Below are 16,513 nucleotides of genomic sequence, written 5' to 3' on the forward strand. Positions count from 1 at the left end.
GAAAGAGTTAGTGCCTCAGAACCCTGCGATTTAAAAAAAAAATGTTTTGTCTATTCTGTCTTAAACTAGGTTCAATTAACAAATGTAACTATTATTTAAACAGTGAGGAGGACAGAAAGCTGGAGAACACAGGCAATTATTTTACTATCTGTCATAAGGAAAATATTAGAAACACTTTATGAAGATGTGATGTCTGAGTACTCAGAAAGAAAATCAAGATAGTCAGCCAAAGTCACTGTGGTTTTATGAGGGAGAATTTAATGTTTGACCATTTTATCAACAGTTTTTGAAGAAGCAACATGTGCTGTGGATAAAGGGGAATCAGTGGATGGACTATACTTAAGATTTCCAGAGCACATTTAAAATAGTGGCAATCAAAGGTTTTTGTATTTTAAATGCCAACTCAAAACCTTGCTATTTTAACTAACATGTTTTGTCTCTTATGATCATGTTTGAATTTTATCCCATTATAAAGCACTTTGAACAACATAATTTGTATGAAAAGTCCTTCATAAAATAAGCTATTATTATTATTATTACTAAAATTTCAAAGTGTAGGAGGTATTATTTGTGTGAATAGAACATTAGTTGGCTAACAGAAAATGAAGAGTAGATTTTAAGATGTTTGTAAGATGTAACAAGTAGCATACCACAGCAAATGGTGGCAGGGACTCAACATCTCTCACTATTTGCATAAATAACTTGAATGACAGATGGTTGCTAAATGTGCTGTGGCACAGATAAGTCATATAGTAAATGTGAAGAAGCACATAAACTAACTGCTACACAAGTTTAGTGAATGGGCAAAGATTTGACAAATTGAGTATTGATGTAATAAGCTTTCTTTAAACACTATTCGGCACATTAACATCCTACTTAATGAGGAGACCAATACTATACTCAGTTTCATCAATGTCATGTAAGTGAAGCATGGAATTTTCTGTTCATTTCCTCTAGCAGATAACAGCATTCTGTGTTTTTAATTATTACTACCTTTTTTAATATAATGTCAGGCACTGGGAATCACATAGATTCCTCTGCTCATCAGATATCTAGTCTCTGACTGTTTGACTATTGTGCTTTTGTTTTTACCCTCCCTGCCAAAAAAAAGAATAGCTTACTTATCCTATTATGTTCCATTTGCCATATCCTTGCTTATTCGCTTAACTTACCTATTTCGATTTGTAGCTTCATTATTTGCTCTGCACCACTTACTTTCCTATCTATCCTTGTGTCATAGTAAATTTAGCAACCAAAACTTCAATCTGTTCATTTGAGTCATTTATATAATTAAGTTGGGACTCCATCACCAGTCCCGAGGGCTGACCATTTGTAATATCTTGCCAACCAGAAAAAATCCGACTTATTTCTACTCGTTTTCAGCTAGCCAACCAATTACCTCCTACACCATGAACTTTTACTTTTTACATTATTTTTTTCTCAGCCATAAGAAAAGTATTTAGTAATATATCCATCACCACTAGGTTAATAACACAATTTGAACCATATAAGAATTGAATTGAATTGACTTTATTACTTTCATCCTTCATATACATGAGGAGTAAAAATCTTTATCTTGCGTCTCTATCTAAATGTGCAATGTTCAATTTATACTATTTTATAATAAATATTATGTACGACAGGATAGTTAATATAACATAGAAACACAGTTGTGTCAGCATGAGCTAATCAGTCTGATGGCCTGGTGGAAGAAGCTGTTCCAGAGCCTGTTGGTCCTGGCTTTTATGCTGCGGTACCATTTCCTGGATGATAGCAGCTGGAACAGTTTGTGGTTGGGGTGACTCTGGTCCCCAATGATTCTGTGGGCCCTTTTAACACACCTGTCTTTGTAAATGTCCTGAATAGTGCGAAGTTCACAATTCCAGATGTGCTGTGCTGTCTGCACCACTACCTGCAGAGTTCTGCGATTGAGGGAAGCATAGTTCGCACACCAGGCAGTGGTGCAGACAGTCAGGATGCTCTCAATCATGTCCCTATAGAAAGTTCTTAGGATTTGGGGGTCCACACCAAACTTCTTCAACTGTCTGAGGTGAAAGAGGCACTGCTGTGCCTTTTTCACCACACAGCCAGTATGTAAAGACCATGTGAGATCCTCAGTGATGTTTATGCAGAGGAACTTAAAGCTGTTCACCCTCTCAACCCCAGATCCATTGATGTCAATAGGAGTTAGCCTGTCTCTATTCCTCCTGTAATCCACAACCAGCTCCTTTGTTTTTGCAACATTGAGGGAGAGGTTGTTTTCTTGACACCTCTGTGTCAGGGTGATGACTTCTTCTCTGTAGGCTGCCTCATTATTATTTGAGATTAGGCCAATCGGTGTAGTGTCGTTATCACATTAGCAGATTGGTGCAGTGAGTGGCAACACAGTCAGGGGTATATAGAGAGTAAAGGAGGGGGTTTAGTACACAGCCCTGAAGGGGCTGCTGTGCTGAGGGTCAGAGGGGCAGAGGTGAGGGAGCCCAGTCTTACCACCTGCTGGCGATCTGACAGGAAGCCCAGTATATCCAGCTACACATATTTCACTTAGTAAAAGTTATTGTTGAAATGTTCCAATAAAATTAGTAAAATAGTTTGTCTGTGAAGACAGAAGTTGGGTTAATTTCTCAATAGTATCACTTACCAATGACATAATATGTTAGAACAAGAAATTAAAAGCAAAGATGAGACATAATTCCGCAGCAGGTTCATTCATACTGACCTGTTCGAACTTTCCTAAATGTATTAGAGAAGCAGCTAGAAAACTGTTGGAACCAAATTGATTTCAGCTGATATAAATGGAACTTGTGATTGCATTTGGTGTGAATGCGGAATATGGTATTGGATATCATAATCTTCAGATTCACTCTGATAATTTGATGGAACGAGTCAGGACATCAGCAGCATTCAGAAATTCCTATTACACAGTTCCAAAAGGTGGCAAGTCCCTTTGTGCACCTGTTCAAAGTTATCAACTGATGAATCCACTGCCTATGTGAATTGAAGTGTTCACTGTTTGATGCACCATCAATAACTCACACTGAGACGTAGGCGAGATATCGGCTTTTATTGACTGGAAGAAGGAACCAGGAGTGAGTGTCTATCATACAAGGTCTTGGAGACTGAGGCCGAGCTTCAGGCCGCAGGTCTCCTTTATACAGGGGCCTGTGGGAGGAGCCACAGGAGCAGTCAGCAGGGGCGTGTCCCGACAGGCACATAGTTCACCGCACTGTTCACAGTATAGGGTTCAGAATGAGGAATTTTTGATAACACTCACATAAGGTGTTGGGAGAGAAGGAGGGGTCTTTGTGTAAAGGAGCCCAAGAGAAGGATTGAGGAATAATTTAGGAAAAGCTATTTTCAGTCAGGAAGTTCAGTATCTGTTGAGACAAGCCAGCTGTTAAGGAATGCTCACAAAACACAATCGGCATTCTTTATTCTACTGGACAGTAATGCACTCGAAGAATGGTTACAGCAGTGCTGGAACAGGAGGAAGCATGTAGTTTGATCTCAAAGAGAACCCACATAGGTTGTTTGAGAAAATTGCCCAAAGGAAAAATATTCTCTGTGCTCAGAGGCCATAGACACACACAAGGGTTGCAGCCAGGTATTCCAAGCAGGAGATGTAGAAATATAGAAAAAAACCTACAGCATAATACAGGCCCTTTGGCCTACAAGGCGTTTCCAAACATGGCCTTACCTTAGAAATTACCCAGGGTTACCCATAGCCCTCTATTTTTCTAAGCTCCATGTACCTATCCAGGACTCTCTTAAAAGACCCTATTGTATCCTCCTCCACCACCGTCGCCGACAGCCCACTCCACACATTCACCACTCTCTGCATAAAAAACTTACCCCTGACATCTCCTTTGTACCTACTTCCAAGCATCTTAAAACTGTGCCCTCTTGTGATAGCCATTTCAGCCATGGGAAAAAGCCTCTGACTATCCACACGATCAATGCCTCTCATCATCTTGTACACCTCTATCAAGACACCTCTCATCCTCCGTCGCTCCAAGGAGAAAAGGCCAAGTTCACTCAACCTGTTTTCATAAGGCATGCTCCCCAATCCAGGCAACATCGTTGTTGCTAATGAAGTTCCAGAATAAGTGTCTATGCAGCAAATTCTTTTGTCTGATCCTGTGTACTGAAAGAAAATGTAGTTGATGTTTCTCCTTGACTAATTTGGATGGCCACTTTAATGCAGCACTGAGTAGGAAAATGTGGGAAGAATCAGTGGCAGGAGGCAGGAACAGACTTGAGGTGAGAGTAAAGATAACCTAGTCTTCATCTGTGAGAGTAATTCAGCCATGTGAGTGAAGCTGTATTGTGAGTTCACAGGGGGTTAAACATTTCAGTACAGCTGATATGGAGAAGGAATTCTTCCTCAGCAAAGACTAACTAGGAGGACTGTCATTTCACTGATTCTTGAGAATTTGGATAAAACAGGTTTTAATTTTGAAAAGACAAAAATTTAAATGTTAAGAAATCTAAAATCATATGTTTATAGAACAAGGTCTCAGCAATCTAGCAATATTTTGGTGCAACCTCCTGAGTTTGTAATTTTTTCATAAAATTTGTGTTTTTCCTGTCATTACTTAGTTTTTGTCAACACAGTCAGACACAATAAAAAGCTAATAGAAACATAGAAACACAGAAACATAGAAAATAGGTGCAGGAGTAGGCCATTCGGCCCTTCGAGCCTGCACCGCCATTCAGTATGATCATGGCTGATCATCCAACTCAGAACCCTGTACCTGCTTTCTCTCCATACCCCCCGATCCCTTTAGCCACAAGGGCCATATCTAACTTCCTCTTAAGTATAGCCAATGAACCGGCCTCAACTGTTTCCTGTGGCAGAGAATTCCACAGATTCACCACTCTCTGTGTGAAGAAGTTTTTCCTCATCCTAAAAGGCTTCCCCTTTATCCTTAAACTGTGACCCCTCGTTCTGGACTTCCCCAACATTGGAAGCAATCTTCCTGCATCTAGCCTGTCCTTTAGAATTTTATACGTTTCAATAAGATCCCCCCTCAATCTTCTAAATTCCGGTGAGTATAAGCCTAGTCGATCCAGTCTTTCTTCATATGAAAGTCCTGCCATCCCAGGAATCAATCTGGTGAACCTTCTCTGTACTCCCTCTATGGCAAGAATGTCTTTCCTCAGATTAGGGGACCAAAACTGCACACAATATTCTAGGTGCGGTCTCACAAAGGCCTCGTACAACTGCAGTAGAACCTCCCTGCTCCTGTACTCAAATCCTTTTACTATGAATGCCAACATACCATTTGCCTTTTTCACCACCTGCTGTACCTGCATGCCCACCTTCAATGACTGGTGTACAATGACACCCAGGTCTCGTTGCACCTCCCCTTTTCCTAATCGGCCACCGTTCAGATAATAATCTGTTTTCCTGTTCTTGCAACCAAAGTGGATAACCTCACATTTATCCACATTAAATTGCATCTGCCATGAATTTGCCCACTCACCTAACCTATCCAAGTCACCCTGCATCCTCTTACCATCCTCCTCACAGCTAACACGGCCGCCCAACTTCGTGTCATCCGCAAACTTGGAGATGCTGCATTTAATTCCCTCATCTAAATCATTAATATATATTGTAAACAACTGGGGTCCCAGCACTGAGCCTTGCGGTACCCCACTAGTCACTGCCTGCCATTCTGAAAAAAATATTCCTATTTCTTTAGTCTTATATAGATTTAGAGCTTTTACATCATTGTGTCTACACCATAGGTACACATATATGCTGTTAAATGTTGAATATTCACTTTTGTTCATTTTTTAATACTATTTCACATGTACTCCTTTTAAAACTCTTACATCACGCAACTTTTATCATTAGCATTAAATATACAAAATAACAATTTTGGACATAAAAACATTTTTAATTTTAAAGAGACAATTACGTTAATAAATCAACTGTTTTGGAGGATCAAGTTGTAAGCATATTGATTTACAACAAAGAAAGTTTCATCTGGCGGTGGTGACTGAGACCTGACAGTGGTGACTGAGACCTGACGGTGGTGACTGAGACCTGACGGTGGTGACTGAGGCCTGATGGTGGTGACTGAGGCCTGATGGTGGTGGCTGAGGCCTAACCGTGGTGACTGAGGCCAGACGATGGTGACTGAGGCCTGACGGTGGTGACTGAGACCTGACGGTAGTGACTGAGGCCTGACGGTGGTGGCTGAGGCCTGACGGTGGTGACTGAGACCTGACGGTGGTGACTGAGGCCTGATGGTGGTGGCTGAGGCCTAACGGTGGTGACTGAGGCCAGACGATGGTGACTGAGGCCTGACGGTGGTGACTGAGGCCTGATGGTCGTGGCAGTGGCCTAATTACAGCAAACAATTCCAACCTTTTCTCCACTCAAGTCAATGCTTCCTTGCCTAACAACTTTACTTAACAATTTGGTACAACAAATAACAATTTGTCATGTGCATTTTATCCTTCTGTAAATATTAACAGCAACAGTAAACAGCAAAGTAAAAACGACAGTACAACTGCAATGTTTAAGCATAAACATTAGAAAACACATCAGGAACTAAAAAAAATTCCATCCATTTCTGGGCTTGAAAATCTTCGAAAGCGTTCAGTCAGCTTTATCAGGAAGTAGACGATTAATATGCTCCTCCTCTATGAAGTCCATGACTTCAGCTGACAGGTGGTAGATCTCCCTCGTCCTGCTTGCATGATCTGGTGATGATTGCTCCATTGGTTTGACCAGAATATCTTCAACTGGTACGAAGCACATATCCTTTCCACCTGGTTTTGGATGGAAGCGTGTGTTGGGCCCATGAGGGTGGAAAAACACCACTTGAACATCTGGATGATGAGCATCCACAGTGACAGCTTTTGCTAACCACCAATTTTGGTCATAAATGACTGTAAGCCAATCTCCACAATTAATGACACCAGCAGATATATCTGTCGTAGTCCCATCAGGACCATATTGGGGTTCCTGCTCCATTTCCTCCATCAGCATTGCCAAAGGCCCTCTGTTCTTCCCCATTGTGGTAAGGCCATCATTCTCCTCTCCCTGTACCCTGGCACGTGTATTTTCAGTCAACTGAAATGTTATTGGGCTGAAACGCTGGCTCATCAGTGAATCATTGCAGAAACATGACAATGATCTGCAATGGATGCTGTTTCTGTAAGGTATGACCTGATGGTACAGTTTTTAGTAGTTGAGAAAGGAGTGCATCATATGTCTGCATGTCACCTTCAGCAATATGTTAGAGCTGAGTACTGCAAAGGCTTCTCCCAGCCATCTCATGGAAGATTTTGCTTCCCTGTAGCATCTGCTCTGTTATTTTTTCTTGGTGATTCTTGTGTTTTTTATTTCTAATTTGCTCTCGTCGCCAACACTTCTTCAGTTTGTTCCTATCTTTTATTATATCTTGAAGTTTATTTTTCAAAGCTTTCATCTCTCTCAAGTAGCTTGCTCTTGTTTCCTTTCTTTCCCTTTCCCTTGCTCTAGACCTCTGACTGCAAGCTGGTTCCTGTATAGTCTGATCCAGTGGACTATCTGGGGGAGTTTCTGGGCCCTTTTTCTTAAGCTGTCTTGACTCTTGCTGTCTATGTTTCCATGCCTTTCTCTTTTCCCTTTCATTCAAATCACTGATAGTTTTTATCTTCCCATCCTCTACTCTTCTTCCATCTTTGCTTTTCCTTTCTCAGGTATTCCTCCTTTAACTCTGGCTCACTATATATTTTCTCTCTCTGCTTTTTCTGGTATTCCCTGTTTCTGCATCTCCACTGACAGCTGCTGCCTAGCCATAACTTCCTAAAATACATAAAAGGAAGGTCAGAATTTAATGGAATTATTATGAAATTTTGCAAAATTACTAGGAATTTAATTATGTTTAATTGGTGAAATTTTATAAAATGATTATGAAATGGTGCAACTAAATTCATTTATGGTTTTAGTCATTGGGGATACATATAGTAAGGAAATATTGTAGGCCTGTGTGTGGAAGAAATAAAGGGGAAATTAGCTATATTGTAAAGAAAGAGGTTAATGGAACATTACAAGCCATATTGCTATTTGTTGTGATCATAAATTACAAACATTTGTATATTCAAGCCTCCATTGATGATGATTTGGATGTTTTTGACAGCACCGTCAAACTATGTGTCACCACCATCAGACAGAATACTTGACGCTGTTAACGTCTGATGGTAGTGACAGAAACACACTTTTTTACATGACATGCATGAGTTGTATACAGGAGCTATCTTGTTTTCCCTCTGTCACTAGCTGTCTCTACTTAAAATGTCATAATTTGAAATAATTCTTTCTATACTGAAGAGACAGTGTTGACACGTCATGGTTGTGACAGTGGCAACATCAATAAATATGTAAAAGTTATTGAAAAAAAGCAAACTTACAGGAGCTTGTTTGCCCTTGTTGCATTTAGCAGATGCAGAGGGTGGAAAGCGTGTCCTCAGGAATATAGTTGACCATGTGGTTGCCTGATCTTATTGCTTTTTTATATATCTGATGGTGTTGACAAAAGCTTAGGACACATTTTGAGCAACTACAAAATAAGAGTAAATATTGTTGAAAATTCACTGCTTTTAGTTTTAAAGAGGTTTTTCACTCTTCTTTTTCATCTAGCATATATTATACATTTTAAATGTTTTTTCACACTTTTTATCAAATTGAAATGGTAATCTCTTGTTTGAGGACAACTGATTTTGTGGATACTGGGCTATCATATAATCATTGTGGTAAACTATGTGTATACCTGTCTGGACACGCCCCTCTGCTGACTGCTCCTGTGGCTCCTCCCACAGACCCCTGTATAAAGGCGATTGGGGAACTGCTCCTCCCTCAGTCTCCAGGATGTCGTGCTCCCTTTTTGCTGCTAATAAAAGCCTATCGTTCACTTCCAGTCTCAGAGAGTTACTGATGGTGCATCAATCATATAATTTATAAAATTAAAAATAAACATATGGAAAAATGTTGCATTTGTGCAAAAGACCCTCAGGTGATCAACCCTGTTTATTTTAAATAAGAAAATGTTAATCATTTTCAACAGAATTAGCACTTTTCTTTGTGGGACATGTTTTTGCCAAAGTCTCAAGAGTCAGTGATTTTTGAATTCCAGCTGGAGAAGATTTTAGGTGATGAGAGTCTGTACACTTGCCCATGGATGTTCTCGTTCCAGCCAGTATTGTCTCCACCATCTTTGGGCCACTTACATTTTGTCCAAAGATTTGAATACAGAAAAGTAATTGAAAATGAAAATGTTAGAATGTTGAGTATCTTCAGTATGAAGAGTAAGAGGTGAAGCTGTAGAACACTGTGAAGGAATATAACTAAGATCTATTTTGAGTGATAGTCTTTTTTCTTCAAGCAAACTACTAACAGTTAAAAAAAAGGATCTCATGTCTTCCCAGCATGTATGACGAATAAACTTCTTGGGCTTCCAGCCGTGTATAGGCTGGAAATTTAACAGATGTTTTGATAACAAACTCTACCAACTTCATCAGGGATGATGCCTGGGGATGTTAGTCCAGTGGTATTTATATCCCTGTCATCTGACCCTCCTGATTGGTTAGTCCTCATCCAATCAGGTTTTAACTATTCCACCTTGTTTACAATCGAATTCCAGTTCTTACTTGGAACGAGACCTTTGTCTTTGTTAAAATTCTTTTCCTTTAGTTTTATTTCAGTGGCTTCCTTCAGCAGGCGGTTCCAAAAGTCATTGGCATGGCACAGTAGTTTTGTACTGTCGAAGTCAACCCTATGACCATACCACCGATTTCTCCAGTTAACCCACACAGATACACCTCCTGTGCTCCTTGATGTGGGTTTCCACTGTGCATCCCGTCTGGCTGATATTTCCTATAAATGCCAGCTGTCCTGAGTCCTAAGTCATCTTTTACCTGCGTAAACTGTGATTTGAGTTTCCTTATGGGTTTGTGGATGGTATTGGTATTTTTTCAGCATCTTGATGACCCTTCCAGAAACCGTGGAAATGTAGGGAAGTCAGTCAGTAAGAAAGGGTTCCTCCACATTGTTTTTTTTTTCTTGGCTTTTCTGTCAGTCATTTTAAGGTCCTGTACTGCCTGGTGAAGAATGCCATTGAAATAAAACTAGAGGAAAACAATTTTAACAAAGACAGAGGTCTCTCTTCGTAAGAACTAGAATTCGATTGTGAACAAGGTGGGATAGCAGAAGCCTGTTTAGATGAGGGCTAACCAATCAGAAGGGACAGACGACAGGGGTACAGATTAAGGGCTTTGGAGAGGAGGAGGATGAGAAGAGACATGATAGAGGTGTACAAGATATTAAGAGGAATAGACAGAGTGGACAGCCAGCGCCTCAGTACAAGAAGACATGGCTTTAAGGTAAGACGAGGGAAGTTCAAGGGGGATATTAGAGGAAGGTTTTTCACTCAGAGAGCAGTTGGTGCGTGGAATGCACTGCCTGAGTCTGTGGTGGAGGCAGATACACTAGTGAAATTTAAGAGACTACTAGACAGGTATATGGAAGAATTTAAGGTGGGGGGTTATATGGGAGGCAGGGATGAGGGTCAGCACAACATTGTGGACCGAAGGGCCTGTGATGTGCGGTACTATTCTATGTTTTATAAATACCACTGGGCCAGACATGCCCAGGCATCATCCCTGATGAAAATGGCAAAGTTTGGTAATGAAACATCGGTTTAAATTACTCGACTAGCAGCCTGAGAAGAGTTTATTCACCTATTAATGTCTGATCATTCATTATGAGAATGAAATGGTATTTTTCAGCTGGTGAGGTTGAAAATCAGGGTAGAGTTGCATAGTCGTTGATGTTATGTCAGGGGAGTTTTGCACCAGTCTAGTGTGAATGAAAATCCCTCTAGCCATTGAGAAGTTCAATATTCCTCCTGGCACAAAGAGACTCATACATATTCCTAATTCTGCTCTGCTATGTTAACCAGAAATTTCAATTGGCAGCACTATTTTTATAGGAGTTTCTTAATTCTTAACTCCTTCAAAGAGGCCAAATGGCTCTTTGTGCTATATGATTCAAAACTGAAGAAAATAACTGACCTGCAAACAAATTGATTTCATAACTTCCTGCCCACCCAAACAAAGTGATCTGTGCAGAAATTTGAAAAGTATTTTGTCAACGGCATTCCATTCAATGCTGCTTTAATTTAAATTCTCAATGTATTTCAGTGATGATTTGTAGCTCTGACTACATTTAGAATTTGTGAGTAGGTTAATGCAATAATCCTTAAATAAAGAGAGAATTTAGTTCAGGGTCACCTATTAAGACAACAACAATGTCTTTGTGTGACATGTACACTTGAGCAGGACATAATTATCATGAGCAGCAGAACTGATGACAAGTCAGCTCTAATTATGTATAAGATTAACTTGTCCACTAGAGAATTTTGATTCTTCCACTGGAGAAATAACAAATAAAGTTATCCAGAAAAAAAAAATGGGTAAGATTGTTAAAACCTGAGAGAATTCAGTCCAGGATGTCACCATCTGCTATTGTTTCTCTCCTGTGAGTAAAGTGTGCAGTGCCATTGTGTAACATTACATTGAAGGAAGTATTTTGAAGCATTGTAGTTAAGTGTCTTTCAAAGTTCATTAAGCATTAATTGAGCTACATCAAAATTACTGCTTGTCTTATTTCATACAAAGCTAATCTTACTGCTCCCTGGAAACTGGAAGATACTTCATTTGGAATGATATTGCAGCCTTAATACTCTTTCAGGTCTTGGCAAAATGCCATGGGAAAATATCATTATATATTACGTTACTGGGTATATTTCTGCAACAGAGAGAAAGGTTTGAAATTCAGCCATGCCTGAAAAAGCAAATTAAAGCTTTGTAGGCGTGGGAGAGGGCTCTGACAGGAGTGGGTGGGGGTGTATCTGTACAGTTTTCAATGAGCTGCATCCATGAAGAAGTTCCATCATTGACAATTGGACAATGTTCAAGGCATTATAAAGGAAGTGTTGCAGACATTGCGAGTATCATGGACTGCCCGAGAGCATTGGGGGGTTGAGAATGTGGAACTGGGAGATCTAGGCGTACATGTAGACAGTTGCTTGAAAGTAGCAACAGTCATACAGGGTGGTGAAGAAGGGTTGGCATGCTTGACTTCAGCAGTCAGGGCACTTGTACAAAACTTGGAACATCATGTTACAACTTCACAAACAAGATGTTGATGAACCTGTCTTAGCTGGAAAGGGGGTGGAAAAGATTCACAAGTACGTACTGGGACCAGAAGACTTGAGATACAAGGAGAGGCTAAATAGGTAAGGGTTGTTTTTTTCCCTGGGGCATAGGACCCTGAGTCATTACTTTTTAAAGTTCTATGAAATCATGAGCAAGGTTAAGGTGAATGGTCACCGTGTGTTTCCCAGGGCAGGGACTCAGACACTTATGGTGAAAGAGGAAAGTTTTGAAGGTGACCTAAGGGACATTGTTTTCATTCAGAGGGTGTGGGTATTTGGAACAAGTTGCCTAAGGAAGTGTTACAATTACAATGTTTAAAAGGCATTCAGACAGGTATATAAAAAGAAAATACCCAGAGGTTTATGGCCCAATTACAGCCAAATAGGATTACCTCAGGTAGGCAATGATCAGTGTAGATGAGTTACACCAAGTGGCCTGTTTCTGTGCTTCTATGATGTGTGATTTGATGTCAGTGGGGTGTCTGCTGGATAGGTAGTTAGGAAATGAGGTCAGACTCTGAGGGTGAGAAAGGTCAGACATATAATCAGGGACTTCAGGAAAGATGAGAGAAAACTACTTAAAGATACATCTCTGTGTTAAACAAGGGGAGCCTCAGACTTGATGGCAGAAGGTAAGAAAGATCAAGTCTCCTTTCAACTAATTCTGAAGTAGGCATCTATTCTGTAGTTAAAGTCATCTTCAGTATGAATGTCTCACATTGTTGGCAGGCACAAGAGATGTCAAAGTATGAATTACACACCATTTGACACCAGTGGATATGCCTGGTAGCCTTTGTGATTGTACGTGTCAGCCATACAAAAAGCAGAGACCACATAGATAGAAATGTGTTGCATGAACACAATGCAGAGTTTTGATAAAATGCATTAATGAAATCTACAAAAACCTGACATTAACTGACAATTTCTAACCCATTCCACAAAAAAGTTCATCAAGATTCAAGTCCATATGTTTGGGATTCTGTATGGATGATGTTGCCAATTGACTTTATGCTTTATGATTTGTTACATGCTGGCAAGGAGCAAATCAGTTTTTGTAGTAACTACTATTGGGTCTGATGTCAGATGATCTATGGGTGGTACTTAAAGTACTTTCAGGGTGAATTATGATTATGACCCACCATATGTGAGAATTAATGATTGCAATTTGCATATGCCATATTTCACTGCTTAAACCATTAGTCTACAAGCTGATGAACAGAAATATGGGTGGCTTTTAGTTATACTCTAACAATGATTAAAACCAAAGCAAATGTTAGTGATAATCCTATTGAAAGCATTTTAAAATAGTTTTATTGTTGAAATATTAATCTTACGAAACTGCAAGATAGACTTAAAACAAGTTTAATTTATTTATTTTGTCATAATGATTTTAACTTCTTCCCGTTGCTCATCTCCCCCTTTTATTATTTTATTTCATTTCAGCATTGAGTAGTTTTTCTTAACTCTTCCGTTATTTCCCAAATCTTCGCATTTAGTTTTGGTGTTTTCCCAAATTGCTGTATTGCAAGTAAATTTACTGCATATTTCATTATTGTTACTAACACCAAATATCAGTCCATTTAATGAACGTTATCCATCAAACAAACAAAAATTGCTACAAGGCTTAATTTTTGCCATCCATTTTCTTAGTTTTCACTTGACTTTCCAAAGTTTGTTCCAATCTCAACATAAGAATGCAATGCCTTATTTTCCCCCCAGGTTATTAATATAATATGTCCTGTTTAATTCTGCCTTTTGTGGTGGCAAAAAAATCTGACTTTGGTCCTACCTTAAAGCATGAATCCAAAGTTGCCCAGGTAGCCTTTACTTCACAACATCCTAAGAATAGTCTAAATGAGTGTGGTTTTGTAATACTGCCTTAAACTTTACATTCCAAAATTTGAACTACTAGTTGAATTCATTATAGGGGTGGTAGTGTGGATTTTACTGTATTAAAATGTAAAAACTTGGAGCTATGATATAAGAAACCATTCAGTCTGATGAACCAAGGAAATCATAGTTAAATTATTATAATAAAAGTAATTATAAAATTCCTGGATTGTCATCAAAAAGCCAACTATATCTCCATTTTCCTTGGACCTAAATTTATGTGGACTTCATCACATAGCAAAGTCATTAGCTTGTAACTACATTACAATTTTCAAAGTTCAAAGAAATTTATTATCAAGGGACATGTATGTCACCATATACAACCATGTGATTCCTTTTCTTTTGTGGACAATCATAGTAAATATAACAAACACAATAGAATCAATGAAGGACCACACCCAACAGAGCAGACAACAACCAATATGCAAAAAAACAACAAACTGTGCAAATAAAAAAGAAAGAGAAATATATGTAATAACAGTAATAAATAAATAAGCAATAACTATCAAGAACATGAGATGAAGATTCCTTGAAAGTGAGTCCAGTTCAGTGGGAACAGTTCAGGGATGGCACAAGTTATCCCCTCTGGTTCAAGAGCCTGATGGTTGAAACTGGTGGTGTAGGTCCTGTATCTTCATTCTGATGGCTGCAACAAGAAGAAAGCACTGCCTGGGTGGTAGGGGTCTTCATGATGGATGCTGCTTTCATGCGATGACACTTTGTGTATATCAGCTCAGTCGTGGAGAGCACTATACCCGTGATGACTGGGCTGTAGCCTCTACTTTTTGTGGGCATTTCTTTACAAGGCCATTGGTATTTCCATACCAGGCTATGACGTAACCAGTCAATATACTCTCCACCAAACATCGATAGATCTTTAGATGACATGCCAAATCTTCGTAACCTTCTAAGATAGTAGAGGTGCTGCTGTGCTTCCTTCATAAAGGCACTTATGTGTTCAACCCAGGACAGATTCTCTGAAATGATAACTAGGAATTTAAAGTTGCTGACCCTCTCCACCTCTGATGCCCCATTGAGGACTGGTTCACAGACCTCTGGTTTCCTCATCCTGACATCCACCACTCAGCCAGATTTTCAATCTCCCTCCTAACTACTGATTCATAACCACCCCTGATTCAGCTAACCACAGTGGTGTTGTTGGCAACTTAACTATGACATTGGAGCTGCGCTTAGCATCACAGTCAAGTATAAAGTGAGTAAAGCAGAGAGCTAATAACACAGCCTTGGGGTGCACCTGTGCTGAGGGCAATTTTGCAGGAGATGTTGTGACTAATCCAAACTGACAAGATTGCATTGCATTGCATTACATTGCAGATCAAGCTGCACAAAGAGGTATTGAGGCCAAGGACGTGAAGTCTATTGATTAGTCTTAAGGAGATAATAGAATTTAATGCCGAGCTGTAATCAATGAAGACCATCTTGATGCATACATCTTTGCTGTCCATATCTATCAGGATTGAGTGAAGAGCCTATGAAATAGCATCTGCTGTTGCTGTGTTGTAGCAGTAGGCAAATTGGAGTGGATCCAAGTAGGAGCTGATCTGCTTCATCACTAACCTGTCAAAGCAACATCACAGTGAATGTAAATGCTACTGGATGATATTCATTGAGGCAGGTTACCGCATTCCTATTCGGCACCAGGATAACTGAAGCCTGCTTGAAGAGGTGGGTACCTCAGACTGCCAAGCGCAAGGCTGAGGATATCGTGTGAATCTCCAGTCAGTTGATCAGCACAGGGCTTTAATATTCAACCAGATACCCTGTCAGGGCCGCATGCTTTCCGAGAGTTCACTCTCCTGAAGGGTCCACTCAGATTGGCCTGAAAGACTGAAATCACTGGGGCTGTGTGAGTTGGTGAAGGAGCTTCCATGGGGCTCAGTAAATTATGTATTTACCACAAAGAATAGTCGTTAAAGTTCAAGTAAATGGTTCACAATCACCTTCGCAGGGCAACTAAAGATAACCAGTGTTCTTGTCAACATCCATATCCTGAGGAACTACTAATATATCTGCATAATTGTAATAATTGTCTGGCAATGATGAATAATCAGTGAAATAATTCTTGTTACAATAGTAGGTAGAAATAAGCGACACTGGTTATCATTTGGCAATATGTTTTAATGTCAATAATTAGATACTAATCACCAATTAATTTCATTAATTTGAAAACATTAAATTTAATCTTGTATCTAAAAAGCAAACTACTTTGCCATTCATTTTTATTCGTATCATATAGAACAGTACAGGCCTTTCGGCCCACAATGTTGTGACAACTTTTTAACCTACTCCAAGATTAGCCTAACCCTTCCCTTCTTTCATCCATCTGTCTAAGAGTCTCTTAAACATATCTGCCTCTACCACTATCGCTAGCAGCATGTTCCTCGTACCCA

The 16,513-nt window shown here is 39.6% G+C and overlaps 1 protein-coding gene across 1 annotated transcript in view; it reads left to right on the forward strand.

Moving 5' to 3' along the window:
- The window catches only part of fat3a (FAT atypical cadherin 3a), a 570,475-nt gene that overhangs the window by 433,216 nt on the left and 120,746 nt on the right, over nucleotides 1–16,513 (forward strand). The gene's annotated exons all lie outside the window — the stretch shown is intronic.

This window comes from Hypanus sabinus, chromosome 3 (assembly GCF_030144855.1).
Source record: "Hypanus sabinus isolate sHypSab1 chromosome 3, sHypSab1.hap1, whole genome shotgun sequence".
NCBI lineage: Eukaryota > Metazoa > Chordata > Chondrichthyes > Myliobatiformes > Dasyatidae > Hypanus > Hypanus sabinus.